Consider the following 9,053-nt stretch of genomic DNA (forward strand, 5'->3'; position numbering starts at 1 on the left):
TACTAATGAGAGTCTTGCTATAATTTATGTTGTTATTACTAACTTATTTAACTTATTTAACTAATTTATTTAACTAAGTTAAGTTAGATTTGAATTAATTTCTACTGAAAAATAATCTAGAAAATTTAAAAAAAATTATCTTAGGTATAAATGGCTCAAAAAAGGCATTGTCCAGATAATAATCTTACCTTTACATTATATAAGAGGTAATTTCACTCTTATTTTTAAACTAACTATAGTTTTTGGAGTCAACAAATTATGCGAGTCGAATCGCTGAAAAGGTTAACATCGTACGCAAACGCGGAACCTCATTTATTTAGTTTAATAGATTTTTTTCTAATTAATTCTTGTATAATATACTTCATTTATTATGCGTGTACTCGATTAATTTTATAATTTTTTACAATACAAATATTGTGTCATGTAAAAATCGTCTAATTATGGCAAATAAAAATAAAAAATAATAATAATAATGGTAACTACTCAATGAGTAGGTAAGTAAAAACTTGATGATAATCATCATTACAATCAAATACATTGAATAAAAAAATGAAAAAAAAAATAGGTTATAATAAATATTAAATAATACATTGTACACATACTGTTAGATGCCCCTAGAAATAAAATAATAAACATACTATTTAATAAATAATAATATTATACTTTATGATTCACAATCTAAGAATTATAGGGATGACTTAATATTATTATTATCCTTCTATTAAATATATCATTATCAAGTATTTCACGATAATTTATTAATGTGAGTCAAGCATTTATAAGAATTTATGTATTCATATAATTGTATTAAAATGTATGTTACAGCAGCAAATAACAAAAATAATAAATAAATAAATAATAGAAAGTTAATGGTTACAACTTATAAATATTATATTTCTACTGTCAATTATTAAGATATTCTGATATTCTATTAAGGGTTACTACATTATTTGAATTTATTTAATTATTTTAAAACAATTACATCATCCATGACTGTCTAAAATTATCAAGCCACGATAATTCATGCTATTATAGGCCAATATTAGTAGTGTAACCAACTAGGTACTTCACTTTGGAGTTACATAAAAATATAATATAAAATTGTATTTAGTTTAGTAAATATGCCATTGCCTTAATAAAAACAATTTTAGTATCTAAAAATTAAAAATTAAATTTTTAGTTAACAGTATCATAAAAAAAAACTATATTTTACGGCCTCCATAATAATTTCATTATTGAGGGTTACATTAATTAGCCTATTAACCGACGTTAAAATCAATTAGAAGATAAACAATGATGACCATTATCTTATAAGTATTTTTGTTAAGTACTATAGTAAAATTATACAAATACTTTTTAGGTATACTGAAATACGTAATATTCATATATTTTTGATAAAAGTAAATGGGCATAATATTTTAAACTTTAAATTTAAGATATATAACTATGATATAATTACTATACTCAAAGAAGGTAATAGCTGGTAATAGTAGGAAACTATGAGTTTCATAATATTTGTAGCTGCATCGACCGTTGCAAATACTCATAAAACCATTAAAATTGGATGACGAATTCTAAAAAACGCGGGAATCAGAATAAAAAAAATACGCTTGCACACTGTATGGGTGTACCTAGTGTTGTGACTTAAAAACAACTTATAGTATAATATAATATATTTTTACATATTATGAAAGATTAATCTAATACAATATTGTATAACATAAATCAAAAACAACATACCACCGCTAGCTAGAAACAAAATACAGGGTGGTCATTTATAAGTATAATTATAAATTAGTTACCTATAACATGGTATAATTAAAGTGAAAATCTAGTGATATATTTGAAAAGTTCTCGATGATTTTCAAAATTTTCAGTTGGGTACCTACCAACTTTTAAATCGAATTTTTTCTTGTATAAATAAAAAATAAATCTAAATTTGGTTTTAATTTGTATATTAAGTTCATAGTTTATTAATACCTAAAATATTTACTGTTTATCTTTTGCTATTTTTTAACATACGACTATCATAATAACTACATAGCTCATAAACATAAAATATAATATTTTAGACCCATAAACTATAAATTCACACCAAAAAATAATAAGAATTAAAACATATTTCAGGAACATACAAGTTTGAAAAAAGTATTTTTAATATGTTCTTAGGTAAGGTTAGCAAAATATATTTGCACCTATCAAAGTACACTTTAACCAGATTAAAATTGATCGGAATCGCAATTAAAAACCAAATTAGAAAACTATAATCATAGCTTCGCACAGGGTAGCTGACCTAAGTACAATACATTTGGGAAAAGTAACGCTCTCCCATAATATTGTATGATTTCCAATCGATTGAAAAACAATTTTAAAAAAAATATGAAAATATTAGAAATGTAAATTTACCAAGAAACTTCCAAACAAAAACAAATTATAAAATTCAATTCAAAATTCAAATAATACATACTTTTATTCTCTGTAAAATAAATTATAAAATATTAATTATTATTTGGGTATCTAAACATATTAAAGCGAAATATTAGGAAGAAACAAATACTGTAATTATTATTATTGTTGATTTATTTTAAATTGAATTATGAATATTCAATATATCATGATAATAATGTATTAAAAAAATAATAATATCTCCCTGTATAGGTACTAAAATATATTATAATATAATATGCGCATGGACGTATAAGTCACCCGAGTATAAAAAATGTCATAGGTTTAGAAACAAAAGATACTAATTATAAATATATAATTTTTCAGAAGAGAAATTTAAAACTAACAGTATTATGATTTATGGGTTTCAATTATTTTAAACTTTATGACAGTACTTTTAATCATAGAACATTTTTGTCCATTTGTACGGATTAAGTGTATTCATCAGTGATCATAAGAGCTTCTATATTTTTTAACAGTCTCTAACTTCCTTCGTAAATTACATTTCCGAATACGTATAGTGTTAAAAAATAAAAATAGTAATTAAGTAGCGTATTTTCCAATATTAAATTGAGATTTCAATTTAGGTACTTGTGTTGATGATCTTAATAAATTTATTAAAGCTTATTATCTATTACTTATTATAGGTGTAATTATCTCTCTTTTAAAGGTAAATCAAAATAAAGTTATCTGTTTATGATATAGAACTATTGCTTATTCTATATAAAAAATTAATTAATTAAACGTAATTAACAAAACAAAAAAACAATGAAATTACGTACTTATTGCAGCTAAAAATAAAGAGAATTGATTAATTACAATAATATTATATAGGCAGATACATTATAATTTTTAGTAACGTAATTATTTATATCAAAATATGTTGAACAATTCATTAATATTTCAGTAGGTATTCAATTTAAATTAATAATAATTTAATGAATTTTAAAATATTTAAATGATTCTATTTCGTAGTTACAATTTCAAAGAATTTTCTTAATATTAAGTGTATGAGTCTTTGGACATTTATAATTTTTATAAATTTGTAAATTTGTATATTTATATTTCCTTTATTTATGCTCTTTATTGCTGACGTTAAAAATGTATAGAATATGACGTTTCGTTTTGTGGTTTAAATTACAGGCTAGACTAGATCACAGGGAGCAACAACACACAAACATTTTTAAATACATACTTTTAGTTTCATCTGAAATTTAATCATACTAGTATTATTGTAAACTAATATATCACATCATTAATCAATGTCACGTTTGTAACATAACTGTACCTTAATACACGTTTTAGAGCGTTAATCTAGAAATCTAGTGCATGAATATCAGTGCACTAAAGCAACAGAGTTACTTAAATGTTGAAATTGAATAGTATTTAAATATCATCAGGAAACATAATTTTTACAATTATTATCTATAAAGCCGCGGTCACACGATGATAGAAAAACGCGATAGTTGCTATCGTGATGAACTATCATGCATGCATGATAGTTATGATATTTAATAGTAGATAGGGTGATAGTAACTATCGCGAAAGCAACTATGACCGCAGCTACCTTGTCTCTTCTAACAACATTTCAAATGAAATATTTCATACTTCAAACTCTAAATATATGATTTATCAACCTCCTGTAAGCAATAAATCTCGTGTTGGAGGTTGAGAGTAATAATATTTAATAATAATATATGAGTATACATTTAGATTGAGTAGGTAATGTAAAACATATGGCATCAATTACATATTAATTAAAAATAAAAATGATAGAACATAATATAAGTTAGTTACTAACAAAAAATTATATAACAGTGAACATTTTGAGAAATGTGCAATTATAACTTCCAAAAAAAAAACATTTAGATACATAAAATATTCATAATTTAAACGACATTGTGTCCAAAATCAATACCCACTCTCAGTGAATCCAACGGCCCCCGAGTTTCACTTAGAGCTAGTACTCATATTAAATAACTTGAAATTATATACAGTGGCTGTTTGATAAATGGACATTTAAAAACTATTATTTATTGTGTTTTTAAGTTGATACAATGATACTGTAGCGCATCAGGAATTTCGTATGACAGTGAGAGGGTTGTGTGAGTGCGAGGATTCATAAAATTATTACATTTTATAAATATTATACTGCTCAACAGCTGACATATCTTTTCATCGTATTAAAACATTTACGACTATCATAATAACTACATAGCTCATCAACATAAAATATAATATTTTAGACCCATAAACTATAAATTCACACCAAAAAATAAGAAGAATTAAAACATATTTCAGGAACATACAAGTTTAACCATTAAAATTGGATGACGAATTCTAAAAAATGCGGGAATCAGAATAAAAAAAAATACGCTTGCACACTGTATGGCTGTACCTAGTGTTGTGACTTAAAAACAACTTATAGTATAATATAATATATTTTTACATATTATGAAAGATTAATCTAATACAATATTGTATAACATAAATCAAAAACAACATACCAGCGAGAACTAGAAACAAAATACAGGTTGGTAATTTATAAGTATAATTAGAAATTAGAAATCTAGTGATATATTTGAAAAGTTCTCGATAATTTTCAAAATTTTCAGTTGGGTACCTACCAACTTTTAAATCGAATTTTTTCTTGTATAAATAAAAAATAAATCTAAATTTGGTTTTAATTTGTATAATTATTTCATAGTTTATTAATACCTAAAATATTTACTGTTTATCTTTTGCTATTTTTTAACATACGACTATCATAATAACTACATAGCTCATAAACATAAAATATAATATTTTAGACCCATAAACTATAAATTCACACCAAAAAATAAGAAGAATTAAAACATATTTCAGAACATACAAGTTTAAAAAAAGTATTTTTAATAGGTTCTTAGGTAAGGTTAGCAAAATATATTTGCACCTATCAAAGTACACTTTAACCAGATTAAAATTGATCGGAATCGCAATTAAAAACCAAATTAGAAAACTATAATCATAGCTTCGCACAGGGTAGCTGACCTAAGTACAATACATTTGGGAAAAGTAACGCTCTCCCATATATTGTATGATTTCCAATCGATTGAAAAACAATTTAAAAAAAATATGAAAATATTAGAAATGTAAACTTTATCACAAGAAACTTCCAAACAAAAACAAATTATAAAATTCAATTCAATTCAAAATTCAAATGATACATACTTTTATTATCTGTAAAATAAATTATAAAATATTAATTATTATTTGGGTATCTAAACATATTAAAGCGAAATATTAGGAAGAAACAAATACTGTCATTATTATTATTGTTGATTTATTTTAAATTGAATTATGAATATTCAATATAGCATGATAATAAAGTATTAAAAAAATAATAATATCTCCTATAGGTACTAAAATATATTATAATATAATATGCGCATGGACGTATAAGTCACCCGAGTATGTAAAAATGTCGTAGGTTTAGAAACAAAAGATACTAATTATAAATATATAATTTTTCAGAAGAGAAATTTAAAACCAACAGTATTATGATTTGATATATGGGTTTCAATTATTTTAAACTTTATGACAGTACTTTTAATCATAGAACATTTTTGTCCATTTGTACGGATTTAGTGTATTCATCAGTAATCATAAGAGCTTCTATATTTTTTAACAGTCTTAAACTTCCTTCGTAAATTACATTTCCGAATACGTACAGTGTTAATAATAAAAATAGAAATTAAGTAGCGTATTTTCCAATATTAAATTGAGATTTCAATTTACGTACTTGTGTTGATGTTCTTAATAAATTTATTAAAGCTTATTATCTATTACTTATTATAGTGTAATAAACTCTCTTTTATAGGTAATTCAAAATAAAAGTTATCCGTTTATGATATAGAACTATTGCTTATTCTATATAAAAAATTAATTAATTAAACGTCATTAACAAAACAAAAAAACAATGAAAATACGTACCTCTTGCAGCTAAAAATAAAGAGAATTGATTAATTACAATAATATTATATAGGCAGATACATTATAATTTTTAGTAACATAATTATTTATATCAAATGTTGAACAATTTATTAATATTTCAGTAGGTATTCAATTTAAATTAATAATAATTTAATGAATTTTAAAATATTTAAATGATTCTATTTCGTAGTTACAATTTCAAAGAATTTTCCTAATATTAAGTGTATGAGTCTTTGGACATTTATAATTTTTATAAATTTGTAAATTTGTATATTTATATTTCTTTATTTATTGCTCTTTTATTGGTGACGTTAAAAATGTATAGAATATGACGTTTCGTTTTGTGGTTTAAATTACAGGCTAGACTAGATCACAGGGGGCAACAACACACAAACATTTTTAAATACATACTTTTAGTTTTATCTGAAATTTAATCATACTAGTATTATTGTAAACTAATATATCACATCATTAATCAATGTCACGTTTGTAACATAACTGTACCTTAATACAGTTTTAGAGCGTTAATCTAGAAATCTGGTGCATGAATATCAGTGCACTAAAGCAACAGAGTTACTTAAATGTTGAAATTGAATAGTAATTAAATATCATCAGGAAACATAATTTTTACAATTATTATGTGCAATTATAACTTCCAAAAAAAAAACATTTAGATACATAAAATATTCATAATTTAAACGACATTGTGTCCAAAATCAATACCCACTCTCAGTGAATCCAACGGCCCCCGAGTTTCACTTAGAGCTAGTACTCATATTAAATAACTTGAAATTATATACAGTGGCTGTTTGATAAATGGACATTTACAAACTATTATTTATTGTGTTTTTAAGTTGATACAATGATACTGTAGCGCATCAGGAATTTCGTATGACAGTGAGAGGGTTGTGTGAGTGCGAGGATTCATAAAATTATTACATTTTATAAATATTATACTGCTCAACAGCTGACATATCTTTTCATCGTATTAAAACATTTACGACTATCATAATAACTACATAGCTCATCAACATAAAATATAATATTTTAGACCCATAAACTATAAATTCACACCAAAAAATAAGAAGAATTAAAACATATTTTAGGAACATACAAGTTTAACCATTAAAATTGGATGACGAATTCTAAAAAATACGGGAATCAGAATAAAAAAAATACGCTTGAACACTGTATGGCAGTACCTAGTGTTGTGACTTAAAAACAACTTATAGTATAATATAATATATTTTTACATATTATGAAAGATTAATCTAATACAATATTGTATAACATAAATCAAAAACAACATACCAGCGAGAACTAGAAACAAAATACAGGTTGGTAATTAATAAGTATAATTATAAATTAGTTACCTATAATATGGTATAATTAAAGTGGAAATCTAGTGATATATTTGAAAAGTTCTCGATAATTTTCAAAATTTTCAGTTTGGTACCTACCAACTTTTAAATCGAATTTTTTCTTGTATAAATAAAAAATAAATCTAAATTTGGTTTTAATTTGTATATTAATTTCATAGTTTATTAATACCTAAAATATTTACTGTTTATCTTTGGCTATTTTTTAATATACGACTATCATAATAACGACATAGCTCATCAACATAAAATATAATATTTTAGATCCATAAACTATAAATTCACACCAAAAAATAAGAAGAATTAAAACATATTTCAGGAACATACAAGTTTAAAAAAAGTATTTTTAATAGGTTCTTAGGTAAGGTTAGCAAAATATATTTGCACCTATCAAAGTACACTTTAACCAGATTAAAATTGATCGGAATCGCAATTAAAAACCAAATTAGAAAACTATAATCATAGCTTCGCACAGGGTAGCTGACCTAAGTACAATACATTTGGGAAAAGTAACGCTCTCCCATAATATTGTATGATTTCCAATCGATTGAAAAACAATTTTAAAAAAAATATGAAAATATTAGAAATGTAAATTTACCAAGAAACTTCCAAACAAAAACAAATTATAAAATTCAATTCAATTCAAAATTCAAATGATACATACTGTGAGTAACTGTAAAATAAATTATAAAATATTAATTATTATTTGGGTATCTAAAAATAGTGGCTGTTTGATAAATGGAAATTTACAAACTATTATTTATTGTGTTTTTAAGTTTATACAATGATACTGTAGCGCATCAGGAATTTCGTATGACAGTGAGAGGGTTGTTTGAGTGCGAGGATTCATAAAATTATTACATTTTATAAATATTATACAGCTCAACAGCTGACATAACTTTTCATCGTATTAAAACATTTAAAATTTACTTTTAAGATCATATTAAGTCAATGCTTATAAATTATAATTTTGTCTAATATACTTCAAAAAAAGAATAATATAATAAAAAAAGAATAATAAAATACAATTATTGTTAATTGCAATTAACTTACATGTAAAGCCACATTCCTCTAAAATCGCTATTAGATTTCAAAAAAATTCATAAAAAATTACATAAGTATAAGCTTGAATAGGTTGGTACCATATAAAACGGATTCAATGGTTCACTAATCATAAATGAATAATGATCCAATCATGTGCCATTGAATCTTGCTCAACATTACACACGATATTCTAAAGATATTTTCCTAATAGCT

The sequence above is a fragment of the Acyrthosiphon pisum genome, chromosome A1, assembly GCF_005508785.2.
Source record: "Acyrthosiphon pisum isolate AL4f chromosome A1, pea_aphid_22Mar2018_4r6ur, whole genome shotgun sequence".
Lineage (NCBI taxonomy): Eukaryota > Metazoa > Arthropoda > Insecta > Hemiptera > Aphididae > Acyrthosiphon > Acyrthosiphon pisum.